Source organism: Mustelus asterias, chromosome 9 (assembly GCF_964213995.1).
Source record: "Mustelus asterias chromosome 9, sMusAst1.hap1.1, whole genome shotgun sequence".
Taxonomy (NCBI): Eukaryota; Metazoa; Chordata; class Chondrichthyes; order Carcharhiniformes; family Triakidae; genus Mustelus; species Mustelus asterias.
The window spans coordinates 61,327,331-61,342,662 of NC_135809.1; the positions used below are offsets into that span (position 1 = coordinate 61,327,331).

The following is a 15,332-nucleotide window of genomic DNA, read 5'->3' on the forward strand; positions in this document are numbered from 1 at the left end:
TGAAGATTACTGTGTAAATCAGAGAGTGACTCGTGAAGATCACTGTGTAAATCAAGGAGTGACTGCAGTGAAGATCACTGATTAAATCGGACAGTGACTGTTGTGAAGATCGCTGTGTAAATCAGAGAGTGATGGTGGTGAGGATCACTGTGTAAATCAGACAGTGACTGTAGTCAAGATCACTGTGTAAATCAGAGAGTGACTGTAGTGAAGGTCATTGTGTAAATCAGCCGGTGACTGTAGTGAATATCACTGTCTAAATCGGAGTGTGACTGTAGTGAAGATCACTGTGTAAGTCAGAGAGTGACTGTCGTCAAGATCACTATGAATTAGAGAGTGACTTGTGATGATCACTGTGTAAATCAGAGAGTGACTGCAGTGAAGATCACTGTGTAATTCAGAGAGTGACTGTAGTGAAGATCACTGTGTAAATCAGAGAGTGATTGTGATGAAGATCACTGTGTACATCAGAGAGTGACTGTAGTGAAGATTACTGTGTAAATCAGAGAGTGACTGCAGTGAAGATCACTGTGTAAATCAGCTGGTGACTGGGGTGAAGATTACTGTGTAAATCGGAGAGTGACTGTAGTGATGATCACTGTGTAAATCAGAGAGTGACTGTAGTGAAGCTCACAGTGTAAATCAGAGAGTGACTGTCGTGATGATCACTGTGTAAATCAGAGAGTGACTGTAGTGAACACCACTGTGTAAATCAGAGAATGACTGTAGTCAAGATCACTGTGTAAATTAGAGAGTGACAAGTGATGATCACTGTAAATCAAATTTACTGTCGTGAAGATCACTGTGTAAATCGGAGAGTGACTGTTGTGAAGATCACTGTGTAAATCGGAGAGTGACTGTAGTGATGATCACTGTGTAAATCAGAGAGTCACAGCGGTGAAGATCACTGTGTAAATCAGAGAGTGACTGTAGTGAAGATCACTGTGTAAATCAGAGAGTGACTCTCGTGAAGATCACTGATTAAATCGGACAGTGACTGTTGTGAAGATCGCTGTGTAAATCAGAGAGTGATGGTGGTGAAGATCACTGTGTAAATCAGAGAGTGACTGTAGTGAAGATTACTGTGTAAATCGGAGAGTGACTGTAGTGAAGATTACTGTGTAAATCAGAGAGTGACTGTAGTGAAGATCACTGTGTAAATCAGAGAGTGACTGTAGTGAAGATTACTGTGTAAATCGGAGAGTGACTGTAGTGAAGATTACTGTGTAAATCAGAGAGTGACTTGTGATGATCACTGTGTAAATTAGAGAGTGACTGTAGTGAAGATCACTGTGTAAATCAGAGAGTGACTGTAGTGAAGATTACTGTGTAAATCGGAGAGTGACTGGAGTGAAGATCACTGTGTAAATCAGAGAGTGACTTGTGATGATCACTGTGTAAATCAGAGAGTGACTGTAGTGAAGATCACTGTGTAAATTAGAGAGTGACTGTAGTGAAGATCACTGTGTAAATCAGAGAGTGACTGTAGTGAAGATTACTGTGTAAATCGGAGAGTGACTGGAGTGAAGATCACTGTGTAAATCAGAGAGTGACTTGTGATGATCACTGTGTAAATCAGAGAGTGACTGTAGTGAAGATCACTGTGTAAATCAGAGAGTGACTGTAGTGAAGATTACTGTGTAAATCGGAGAGTGACTGTAGTGAAGATTACTGTGTAAATCAGAGAGTGACTGTAGTGAAGATCACTGTGTAAATCAGAGAGTGACTGTAGTGAAGATTACTGTGTAAATCGGAGAGTGACTGTAGTGAAGATTACTGTGTAAATCAGAGAGTGACTTGTGATGATCACTGTGTAAATTAGAGAGTGACTGTAGTGAAGATCACTGTGTAAATCAGAGAGTGACTGTAGTGAAGATTACTGTGTAAATCGGAGAGTGACTGTAGTGAAGATCACTGTGTAAATCAGAGAGTGACTGTAGTGAAGATCACTGTGTAAATCAGAGAGTGAATGCAGTGTGGGTCATTCTGAACTCTGAGAGTGACTGTTGTGAAGGTCACTGTGAATCGGAGAGTGACTGACGTGAAGATCACTGTGTAAATCAGAGAGTGACTGTAGTCAAGATAACTGTAAATCAGATAGTGACTGTCGTGAAGATCACTGTAAATCAGATAGTGACTGTCGTGAAGATCACTGTGAAAGTCAGCTAGTGACTGTAGTGAAGATCACTGTGTAAATCGGAAAGTGACTGTTGTGAAGATTACTGTGTAAATCGGAGAGTGACTGCAGTGAAGATCACTCTGTAAATCAGAGAGTGACTGTAGTGAAGATCACTGTGTAAATCAGAGAGTGGTTGTCGTGAAGATCACTGTGTAAATCAGAGAGTGACTGCGGTGAAGATTACTGTGTAAATCGGAGAGTGACTGTAGTGAAGATCACTGTGTCAATCAGCTAGTGACTGTAGTGAAGATCACTGTGTAAATCAGAGAGTGACTCTCGTGAAGATCACTGTGTAAATCAGGGAGTCACTGCAGTGAAGATCACTGTGTAAATCAGAGAGTGACTGTAGTGAATATCACTGTGTAAATCAGCTCGTGACAGTAGTGAAGATCACTGTGTAAATCAGGGAGTGACTGCAGTGAATATCACTGTGTAAATCAGCTAGTGACTGTAGTGAAGATCACTGTGTAAATCAGAGAGTGACTCTCGTGAAGATCACTGTGTAAATCAGGGAGTGACTGCCGTGAATATCACTGTGTAAATCAGCTAGTGACTGTAGTGAAGATCACTGTGTAAATCAGAGAGTGACTCTCGTGAAGATCACTGTGTAAATCAAGGAGTGACTGCAGTGAATATCACTGTGTAAATCAGATAGTGACTGTAGTGAAGATCACTGTGTAAGTCAGCTAGTGACTGCAGTGAAGATCACTGATTAAATCGGACAGTGACTGTTGTGAAGATCACTGTGTAAATCGGAGAGTGACTGTTGTGAAGATCACTGTGTAAATCGGAGAGTGACTGTAGTGATGATCACTGTGTAAATCAGAGAGTCACAGCGGTGAAGATCACTGTGTAAATCAGAGAGTGACTGTAGTGAAGATCACTGTGTAAATCAGAGAGTGACTCTCGTGAAGATCACTGTGTAAATCAAGGAGTGACTGCAGTGAAGATCACTGATTAAATCGGACAGTGACTGTTGTGAAGATCGCTGTGTAAATCAGAGAGTGATGGTGGTGAAGATCACTGTGTAAATCAGAGAGTGACTGTAGTGAAGATTACTGTGTAAATCGGAGAGTGACTGCAGTGAAGATTACTGTGTAAATCAGAGAGTGACTGTAGTGAAGATCACTGTGTAAATCAGAGAGTGACTGTAGTGAAGATTACTGTGTAAATCGGAGAGTGACTGTAGTGAAGATTACTGTGTAAATCAGAGAGTGACTTGTGATGATCACTGTGTAAATTAGAGAGTGACTGTAGTGAAGATCACTGTGTAAATCAGAGAGTGACTGTAGTGAAGATTACTGTGTAAATCGGAGAGTGACTGTAGTGAAGATCACTGTGTAAATCAGAGAGTGACTTGTGATGATCACTGTGTAAATCAGAGAGTGACTGTAGTGAAGATCACTGTGTAAATCAGAGAGTGACTGTAGTGAAGATTACTGTGTAAATCGGAGAGTGACTGTAGTGAAGATCACTGTGTAAATCAGAGAGTGACTTGTGATGATCACTGTGTAAATTAGAGAGTGACTGTAGTGAAGATCACTGTGTAAATTAGAGAGTGACATAGAACATAGAAAGTCACAGCACAAACAGGCCCTTCGGCCCACAAGTTGCGCCGATCACATCCCCACCTCTAGGCCTATCTATAGCCCTCAATCCCATTAAATCCCATGTACTCATCCAGAAGTCTCTTAAAAGACCCCAACGAGTTTGCCTCCACCACCACCGACGTCAGCCGATTCCACTCACCCACCACCCTCTGAGTGAAAACCTACCCCTGACATCTCCTCTGTACCTACCCCCCAGCACCTTAAACCTGTGTCCTCTCGTAGCAACCATTTCAGCCCTTGGAAATAGCCTCTGAGAGTCTACCCTATCCAGACCTCTCAACATCTTGTAAACCTCTATCAGGTCACCTCTCATCCTTCGTCTCTCCAGGGAGAAGAGACCAAGCTCCCTCAACCTATCCTCATAAGGCATGCCCCCCAATCCAGGCAACATCCTTGTAAATCTCCTCTGCACCCTTTCAATGGCTTCAACATCTTTCCTGTAATGAGGTGACCAGAACTGCGCGCAGTACTCCAAGTGGGGTCTAACCAGGGTCCTATAAAGCTGCAGCATTATCTCCCGACTCCTAAACTCAATCCCTCGATTAATGAAGGCCAGTACGCCGTACGCCTTCTTGACCGCATCCTCCACCTGCGAGAGTGACTGTAGTGATGATCACTGTGTAAATCAGAGAGTGACTGTAGAGAAGTTCACTGTGTAAAGCAGCTAGTGACTGTAGTGAAGATCACTGTGTAAATCGGAGAGTGACTGTAGTGAAGATCACTGTGTAAAGCAGCTAGTGACTGTAGTGAAGATCACTGTGTAAATCAGAGAGTGACTGTAGTGAAGATCACTGTGTAAATCAGAGAGTGACTGTAGTGAAGATTACTGTGTATATCGGAGAGTGACTGTAGTGAAGATTACTGTGTAAATCAGAGAGTGACTTGTGATGATCACTGTGTAAATTAGAGAGTGACTGTAGTGAAGATCACTGTGTAAATTAGAGAGTGACTGTAGAGAAGATCACTGTGTAAAGTAGCTAGTGACTGTAGTGAAGATCACTGTGTAAATCAGACAGTGACTGTAGTCAAGATCACTGTGTAAATCAGAGAGTGACTGTAGTGAAGATCACTGTGTAAATCAGCTAGTGACTGCAGTGAAGATCACTGATTAAATCGGACAGTGACTGCTGTGAAGATCACTGTGTAAATCGGAGAGTTACTGTAGTGAAGATCACTGTGTAAATCAGAGAGTGAATGCAGTGTGGGTCATTCTGAACTCTGAGAGTGACTGTTGTGAAGGTCACTGTGAATCTGAGAGTGACTGACGTGAAGATCACTGTGTAAGTCAGAGAGTGACTGTAGTCAAGATAACTGTAAATCAGATAGTGACTGTCGTGAAGATCACTGTGAAAGTCAGCTAGTGACTGTAGTGAAGATCACTGTGTAAATCGGAAAGTGACTGTTGTGAAGATTACTGTGTAAATCGGAGAGTGACTGCAGTGAAGATCACTCTGTAAATCAGAGAGTGACTGTAGTGAAGATCACTGTGTAAATCACAGAGTGATTGTGATGAAGATTACTGTGTAAATCAGAGAGTGACTGTAGTGAAGATCACTGTGTAAATCAGAGAGTGGTTGTCGTGAAGATCACTGTGTAAATCAGAGAGTGACTGCGGTGAAGATTACTGTGTAAATCGGAGAGTGACTGTAGTGAAGATCACTGTGTCAATCAGCTAGTGACTGTAGTGAAGATCACTGTGTAAATCAGAGAGTGACTCTCGTGAAGATCACTGTGTAAATCAGGGAGTCACTGCAGTGAAGATCACTGTGTAAATCAGAGAGTGACTGTAGTGAATATCACTGTGTAAATCAGCTCGTGACAGTAGTGAAGATCACTGTGTAAATCAGGGAGTGACTGCAGTGAATATCACTGTGTAAATCAGCTAGTGACTGTAGTGAAGATCACTGTGTAAATCAGAGAGTGACTCTCGTGAAGATCACTGTGTAAATCAGGGAGTGACTGCAGTGAATATCACTGTGTAAATCAGCTAGTGACTGTAGTGAAGATCACTGTGTAAATCAGAGAGTGACTCTCGTGAAGATCACTGTGTAAATCAAGGAGTGACTGCAGTGAATATCACTGTGTAAATCAGATAGTGACTGTAGTGAAGATCACTGTGTAAGTCAGCTAGTGACTGCAGTGAAGATCACTGATTAAATCGGACAGTGACTGTTGTGAAGATCACTGTGTAAATCGGAGAGTGACTGTTGTGAAGATCACTGTGTAAATCGGAGAGTGACTGTAGTGATGATCACTGTGTAAATCAGAGAGTCACAGCGGTGAAGATCACTGTGTAAATCAGAGAGTGACTGTAGTGAAGATCACTGTGTAAATCAGAGAGTGACTCTCGTGAAGATCACTGTGTAAATCAAGGAGTGACTGCAGTGAAGATCACTGATTAAATCGGACAGTGACTGTTGTGAAGATCGCTGTGTAAATCAGAGAGTGATGGTGGTGAAGATCACTGTGTAAATCAGAGAGTTACTGTAGTGAAGATTACTGTGTAAATCGGAGAGTGACTGCAGTGAAGATTACTGTGTAAATCAGAGAGTGACTGTAGTGAAGATCACTGTGTAAATCAGAGAGTGACTGTAGTGAAGATTACTGTGTAAATCGGAGAGTGACTGTAGTGAAGATTACTGTGTAAATCAGAGAGTGACTTGTGATGATCACTGTGTAAATTAGAGAGTGACTGTAGTGAAGATCACTGTGTAAATCAGAGAGTGACTGTAGTGAAGATTACTGTGTAAATCGGAGAGTGACTGTAGTGAAGATCACTGTGTAAATCAGAGAGTGACTTGTGATGATCACTGTGTAAATCAGAGAGTGACTGTAGTGAAGATCACTGTGTAAATCAGAGAGTGACTGTAGTGAAGATTACTGTGTAAATCGGAGAGTGACTGTAGTGAAGATCACTGTGTAAATCAGAGAGTGACTTGTGATGATCACTGTGTAAATTAGAGAGTGACTGTAGTGAAGATCACTGTGTAAATTAGAGAGTGACATAGAACATAGAAAGTCACAGCACAAACAGGCCCTTCGGCCCACAAGTTGCGCCGATCACATCCCCACCTCTAGGCCTATCTATAGCCCTCAATCCCATTAAATCCCATGTACTCATCCAGAAGTCTCTTAAAAGACCCCAACGAGTTTGCCTCCACCACCACCGACGTCAGCCGATTCCACTCACCCACCACCCTCTGAGTGAAAACCTACCCCTGACATCTCCTCTGTACCTACCCCCCAGCACCTTAAACCTGTGTCCTCTCGTAGCAACCATTTCAGCCCTTGGAAATAGCCTCTGAGAGTCTACCCTATCCAGACCTCTCAACATCTTGTAAACCTCTATCAGGTCACCTCTCATCCTTCGTCTCTCCAGGGAGAAGAGACCAAGCTCCCTCAACCTATCCTCATAAGGCATGCCCCCCAATCCAGGCAACATCCTTGTAAATCTCCTCTGCACCCTTTCAATGGCTTCAACATCTTTCCTGTAATGAGGTGACCAGAACTGCGCGCAGTACTCCAAGTGGGGTCTAACCAGGGTCCTATAAAGCTGCAGCATTATCTCCCGACTCCTAAACTCAATCCCTCGATTAATGAAGGCCAGTACGCCGTACGCCTTCTTGACCGCATCCTCCACCTGCGAGAGTGACTGTAGTGATGATCACTGTGTAAATCAGAGAGTGACTGTAGAGAAGTTCACTGTGTAAAGCAGCTAGTGACTGTAGTGAAGATCACTGTGTAAATCGGAGAGTGACTGTAGTGAAGATCACTGTGTAAAGCAGCTAGTGACTGTAGTGAAGATCACTGTGTAAATCGGAGAGTGACTGTAGTGAAGATCACTGTGTAAAGCAGCTAGTGACTGTAGTGAAGATCACTGTGTAAATCAGAGAGTGACTGTAGTGAAGATCACTGTGTAAATCAGAGAGTGACTGTAGTGAAGATTACTGTGTATATCGGAGAGTGACTGTAGTGAAGATTACTGTGTAAATCAGAGAGTGACTTGTGATGATCACTGTGTAAATTAGAGAGTGACTGTACTGAAGATCACTGTGTAAATTAGAGAGTGACTGTAGAGAAGATCACTGTGTAAAGTAGCTAGTGACTGTAGTGAAGATCACTGTGTAAATCAGACAGTGACTGTAGTCAAGATCACTGTGTAAATCAGAGAGTGACTGTAGTGAAGATCACTGTGTAAATCAGCTAGTGACTGCAGTGAAGATCACTGATTAAATCGGACAGTGACTGCTGTGAAGATCACTGTGTAAATCGGAGAGTTACTGTAGTGAAGATCACTGTGTAAATCAGAGAGTGAATGCAGTGTGGGTCATTCTGAACTCTGAGAGTGACTGTTGTGAAGGTCACTGTGAATCGGAGAGTGACTGACGTGAAGATCACTGTGTAAATCAGAGAGTGACTGTAGTCAAGATAACTGTAAATCAGATAGTGACTGTCGTGAAGATCACTGTAAATCAGATAGTGACTGTCGTGAAGAGCACTGTGAAAGTCAGCTAGTGACTGTAGTGAAGATCACTGTGTAAATCGGAAAGTGACTGTTGTGAAGATTACTGTGTAAATCAGAGAGTGACTGCAGTGAAGATCACTCTGTAAATCAGAGAGTGACTGTAGTGAAGATCACTGTGTAAATCACAGAGTGATTGTGATGAAGATTACTGTGTAAATCGGAGAGTGACTGTAGTGAAGATCACTGTGTAAATCAGAGAGTGGTTGTCGTGAAGATCACTGTGTAAATCAGAGAGTGACTGCGGTGAAGATTACTGTGTAAATCGGAGAGTGACTGTAGTGAAGATCACTGTGTCAGTCAGCTAGTGACTGTAGTGAAGATCACTGTGTAAATCAGAGAGTGACTCTCGTGAAGATCACTGTGTAAATCAGGGAGTCACTGCAGTGAAGATCACTGTGTAAATCAGAGAGTGACTGTAGTGAATATCACTGTGTAAATCAGCTCGTGACTGTAGTGAAGATCACTGTGTAAATCAGGGAGTGACTGCAGTGAATATCACTGTGTAAATCAGCTAGTGACTGTAGTGAAGATCACTGTGTAAATCAGAGAGTGACTCTCGTGAAGATCACTGTGTAAATCAGGGAGTGACTGCAGTGAATATCACTGTGTAAATCAGCTAGTGACTGTAGTGAAGATCACTGTGTAAATCAGAGAGTGACTCTCGTGAAGATCACTGTGTAAATCAAGGAGTGACTGCAGTGAATATCACTGTGTAAATCAGATAGTGACTGTAGTGAAGATCACTGTGTAAGTCAGCTAGTGACTGCAGTGAAGATCACTGATTAAATCGGACAGTGACTGTTGTGAAGATCGCTGTGTAAATCAGAGAGTGATTGTGGTGAAGATCACTGTGTAATTCAGAGAGTGACTGTAGTGATGATTACTGTGTAAATCGGAGAGTGACTGTCGGGAAGATTACTGTGTAAATCAGAGAGTGACTTGTGATGATCACTGTGTAAATCAGAGAGTGACTTGTGATGATCAATGTGTAAATTAGAGAGTGACTGTAGTGAAGATCACTGTGTAAATTAGAGAGTGACTGTAGTGAGGATCAGTGTGTAAAGCAGCTAGTGACTGTAGTGAAGATCACTGTGTAAATCAGACAGTGACTGTAGTCAAGATCACTGTGTAAATCAGGGAGTGACTGCAGTAAAGATCACTGTGTATATCAGATCGTGACTGTAGTGAATATCAGTGTGTAAATCAGCTAGTGACTGCAGTGAAGATCACTGATTAAATCGGACAGTGACTGCTGTGAAGATCACTGTGTAAATCAGAGAGTGAATGCAGTGTGGGTCATTCTGAACTCTGAGAGTGACTGTTGTGAAGATCACTGTGTAAATCGGAGAGTGACTGTAGTCAAGATCACTGTGTAAATTAGAGGGTGACTAGTGATGATCACTGTGTAAATCAGAGTGACTGTCGTGAAGATCACTGTGTAAATCAGAGAGTCACTGCAGTGAAGATCACTGTGTAAATCAGAGAGTGACTGTAGTGAAGATCACTGTGTAAATCGGAGAGTGACTGTAGTGAAGATCACTGTAGATCAGAGAGTGACTGTAGTGAACACCACTGTGTAAATCAGAGAGTGACTGTAGTCAAGATCACTGTGTAAATTAGAGAGTGACAAGTGATGATCACTGTGTAATTCAGAGAGTGACTGTAGTGAAGATCACTGTGTAAATCAGAGAGTGACGGTGGTGAAGATCACTGTGTAAATCAGAGAGTGACTGTAGTGAAGATCACTGTGTAATTCAGAGAGCGACGGTCGTGAAGGTCACTGTGAATCGGAGAGTGACTGACGTGAAGATCACTGTGTAAATCAGAGAGTGACTGTAGTCAAGATAACTGTAAATCAGATAGTGACTGTCGTGAAGATCACTGTAAATCAGATAGTGACTGTCGTGAAGATCACTGTGTAAGTCAGCTAGTGACTGTACTGAAGATCACTGTGTAAATCGGAAAGTGACTGTAGTGAAGATTACTGTGTAAATCGGAGAGTGACTGTAGTGAAGATCACTGTGTAAATCAGAGAGTGGTTGTCGAGAAGATCACTGTGTAAATCAGAGAGTGACTGCAGTGAAGATTACTGTGCAAATCGGAGAGTGACTCTCGTGAAGATCACTGTGTAAATCAGGGAGTGACTGCAGTGAATATCACTGTGTAAATCAGCTCGTGACTGTAGTGAAGATCACTGTGTAAATCAGGGAGTGACTGCAGTGAATATCACTGTGTAAAACAGCTCGTGACTGTAGTGAAGATCACTGTGTAAATCAGAGAGTGACTCTCGTGAAGATCACTGTGTAAATCAGGGAGTGACTGCAGTGAATATCACTGTGCAAATCAGCTAGTGACTGTAGTGAAGATCACTGTGTAAATCAGAGAGTGACTCTCGTGAAGATCACTGTGTAAATCAAGGAGTGACTGCAGTGAATATCACTGTGTAAATCAGATAGTGACTGTAGTGAAGATCACTGTGTAAATCAGCTAGTGACTGCAGTGAAGATCACTGATTAAATCGGACAGTGACTGTTGAGAAGATCGCTGTGTAAATCAGAGAGTGATTGTGGTGAAGATCACTGTGTAAATCAGAGAGTGACTGTAGTGAAGATTACTGTGTAAATCGGAGAGTGACTGTAGGGAAGATTACTGTGTAAATCAGAGAGTGACTTGTGATGATCACTGTGTAAATCAGAGAGTGACTGTAGTGAAGATCACTGTGTAAATTAGAGAGTGACTGTAGTGAGGATCAGTGTGTAAAGCAGCTAGTGACTGTCGTGAAGATCACTGTGTAAATCAGACAGTGACTGTAGTCAAGATCACTGTGTAAATCAGAGAGTGACTACAGTAAAGATCACTGTGTATATCAGATCGTGACTGTAGTGAATATCAGTGTGTAAATCAGCTAGTGACTGCAGTGAAGATCACTGATTAATTCGGACAGTGACTGCTGTGAAGATCACTGTGTAAATCAGAGAGTTACTGTAGTGAAGATCACTGTGTAAATCAGAGAGTGAATGCAGTGTGGGTCATTCTGAACTCTGAGAGTGACTGTAGTGAAGATCACTGTGTAAATCAGCTAGTGACTGCAGTGAAGATCACTGATTAATTCGGACAGTGACTGCTGTGAAGATCACTGTGTAAATCAGAGAGTTCCTGTAGTGAAGATCACTGTGTAAATCAGAGAGTGAATGCAGTGTGGGTCATTCTGAACTCTGAGAGTGACTGTTGTGAAGATCACTGTAAATCAGAAAGTGACTGTAGTGAAGATCACTGTGTAAATCAGAGAGTGACTTCAGTGAAGGTCATTGTGTAAATTCGAGTCACTGTAGTGAAGATCACTGTGTAAATCGGAGAGTGACTGTAGTCAAGATCACTGTGTAAATTAGAGGGTGACTAGTGATGATCACTGTGTAAATCAGAGTGACTGTCGTGAAGATCACTGTGTAAATCAGAGAGTCACTGTCGTGATGATCACTGTGTAAATTGGAGAGTGACTGTAGTGAAGATCACTGTGTAAATTAGAGAGTGAGTGGTGATGATCACTGTGTAAATCAGAGTTACTGTCGTGAAGATCACTGTGTAAATCGGAGAGTGACTGTTGTGAAGATCACTGTGTAAATCAGAGAGTGACTGTAGTGAAGATCACTGTGTAAATCAGAGAGTGACTGTAGTGAAGATCACTGTGTAAATCAGAGACTAACTTGTGATGATCACTGTGTAAATCAGAGAGTGACTGTGGTGAAGATCACTGTGTAAATCAGAGAGTGACTGTAGTGAAGATCACTGTGTAATTCAGAGAGTGACTGTAGTGAAGATCACTGTAAATCAGAGAGTGACTGTAGTGAAGATCACTGTGTAAATCAGAGAGTTACTGTAGTCAAGATCACTGTGTAAATTAGAGAGTGAGTGGTGATGATCACTGTGTAAATGAAAGTGACTGTTGTGAAGATCACTGTGTAAATCGGAGAGTGACTGTAGTGATGATCACTGTGTAAATCAGAGAGTGACTGCAGCGAAGTTCACTGTGTAAATCTGTTAGTGACTGTAGTGAAGATCACTGTGTAAATCGGAGAGTGACTTTCATGAAGATTACTGTAAATCAGAGAGTTACTGTAGTGAAGATCACAGTGTAAATCAGAGAGTGACTGTAGTCAAGATCACTGTGTAAATCAGAGAGTGACTTGTGATGATCACTGTGTAAATTAGAGAGTGACTGTAGTGAAGATCACTGTGTAAATCAGAGAGTGACTGTAGTGATGATCACTGTGTAAATCAGAGAGTCACTGCAGTTACGATCACTGTGTCAATCAGATAGTGACTGTAGTGAATATCACTGTGTAAATCAGCGAGTGACTGTAGTGAAGATCACTGTAAATCAGAGAGTGACTGTAGTGAAGATCACAGTGTAAATCAGAGAGTGACTGTAGTCAAGATCACTGTGTAAATCAGAGAGTGACCTGTGATGATCACTGTGTAAATCAGAGAGTGACTGTAGTGAAGATCACTGTGTAAATCAGAGAGTGACTGTAGTGAAGATCACTGTGTAATTCAGAGAGTGACTGTAGTGAAGATCACTGTGTAAATCAGAGACTAACTTGTGATGATCACTGTGTAAATCAGAGAGTGACTGTGGTGAAGATCACTGTGTAAATCAGAGAGTGACTGTAGTGAAGATCACTGTGTAATTCAGAGAGTGACTGTAGTGAAGGTCACTGTGAATCGGAGAGTGACTGACGTGAAGATCACTGTGTATATCAGAGAGTGACTGTAGTCAAGATAACTGTATAGATCGGAGAGTTACTGTAGAGAAGATCACTGTGTAAATCAGAGAGTGACTGCAGTGAAGATCACTGTGTATATCAGATAGTGACTGTAGTGAAGATCACTGTGTAAATCAGAGAGTGGTTGTGGTGAAGATCACTATTTTAATCAGAGAGTGACTGCAGTGAAGATCACTGTATATCAGCTAGTGACTGCAGTGAAGATCACTGATTAAATCGGGCAGTGACTGTTGTGAAGATCACTGCGTAAATCAGATAGTGACTGTAGTGAAGATCACTGTGTAAATCAGAGAGTGACTGTAGTGAATGTCATTGTGTAAATCGGACAGTGACTAGTGAAGATCACTGTGTAAATCAGAGAGTGATTGTGCTGAAGATCACTGTGTAAATCAGAGAGTGGCTGTAGTGAAGATTACTGTGTAAATCGGAGGGTGACTGTAGTGAAGATTACTCTGTAAATTGGAGATTGAGTGTAGTGAAGATCACTATGAGTCAGCGAGTGACTGTAGTGAAGATCCCTTTGTATATCAGAGACTGTCTGTTGTGAAGATCACTGTGTAAATCAGAGAGTGACTGCAGTGCGGGTCATTCTGAACTCAGAGAGTGACGGATGTGAAGGTCACTGTGTAAATCAGAGAGTGACTGTCGTGAGGATCACTGTGTAAATCCGAAAGTGACTGTAGTGAAGATCACTGTGTAAATCAGAGAGTGACTGAAGTGAAGGTCATTGTGTAAATCAGCGAGTGACTGTAGTAAAGATCACTGTCTAAATCGGAGAGTGACTAGTGAAGATCACTGTAAATCAGATAGTGACTGTAGTGAAGATCACTGTGTAAGTCAGCTAGTGACTGTAGTGAAGATCACTGTGTAAATCGGAAAGTGACTGTAGTGAAGTTTACTGTAAATCAGAGAGTGACCATAGTGAAGATCACTGTGCAAATCAGAGAGTGACTGTTGTCAAGATCACTGTGAATCAGAGAGTGACTTGTGATGATCACTGTGTAAATCAGAAAGTGACTGTAGTGAAGATCACTGTGTAAATCAGAGAGTGACTGTAGTGAAGATCACTGTGTAAATCAGAGAGTGACTGCAGCGAAGTTCACTGTGTAAATCTGCTAGTGACTGTAGTGAAGATCACTGTGTAAATCGGAGAGTGACTTTCATGAAGATTACTGTAAATCAGAGAGTTACTGTAGTGAAGATCACAGTGTAAATCAGAGAGTGACTGTAGTCAAGATCACTGTGTAAATCAGAGAGTGACTTGTGATGATCACTGTGTAAATTAGAGAGTGACTGTAGTGAAGATCACTGTGTAAATCAGAGAGTGACTGTAGTGATGATCACTGTGTAAATCAGAGAGTGACTGCAGTGATGATCACTGTGTAAATCAGGGAGTGACTGTAGTGAAGATCACAGTGTAAATCAGAGAGTGACTGCAGTGAAGATCACTGTGTAAATCAGAGAGTGACTGCAGTGAAGATCACTGTGTAAATCAGAGAGTGACTGTAGTGAAGATCACAGTGTAAATCAGAGAGTGACTGTAGTCAAGATCACTGTGTAAATCAGAGAGTGACTTGTGATGATCACTGTGTAAATCAGAGAGTGACTGTAGTGAAGATCACTGTGTAAATCAGAGAGTGACTCCAGTGATGATCACTTTGTAAATCAGGGAGTGACTGCAGTGAAAATCACTGTGTAAATCAGAGAGTGGTTGTGGTGAAGATCACTGTGTAAATCGGAGAGTGACTTCAGTGAAAATCACTGTACATCAGATAGTGACTGCAGTGAAGATCACTGTGTATATCAGATAGTGACTGCAGTCAGGGTTATTCTGAACTCAGGGAGTGACTGTTGTGAAGATCACTGTGTAAATCAGACAGTCACTGTAGTGAAGGTCATTGTGTAAATCAGAGTGACTGCAGTGAAGATCACTGCGTAAATCAGATAGTGACTGTAATGATGATCACTGTGTAAATCAGAGTGACTGCAGTGAAGATCACTGCGTAAATCAGATAGTGACTGTAGTGACGATCACTGTAAATCGGAGGGTGACTGTAGTGAAGATCACTGTAAATCAGAGAGTGACTGTAGTGAAGATCACTGTGTAAATTGAAGAGTGACTGTAGTGAAGATCGCTGTGTAAATCAGAGAGTGAAGTGGTGAACTTTATCGGAAATAAACTGAAGTTATTTTGGATATATTCTGGGCATAATTTTCTGTCCTTTCCTGCTGAT

General features: G+C 41.8%; 1 protein-coding gene across 1 annotated transcript in view; it reads left to right on the forward strand.

The window, feature by feature from the left end:
- LOC144499231 (diacylglycerol kinase iota-like) overlaps window positions 1-15,332 on the forward strand; it is a 207,635-nt gene that overhangs the window by 66,086 nt on the left and 126,217 nt on the right. The gene's annotated exons all lie outside the window — the stretch shown is intronic.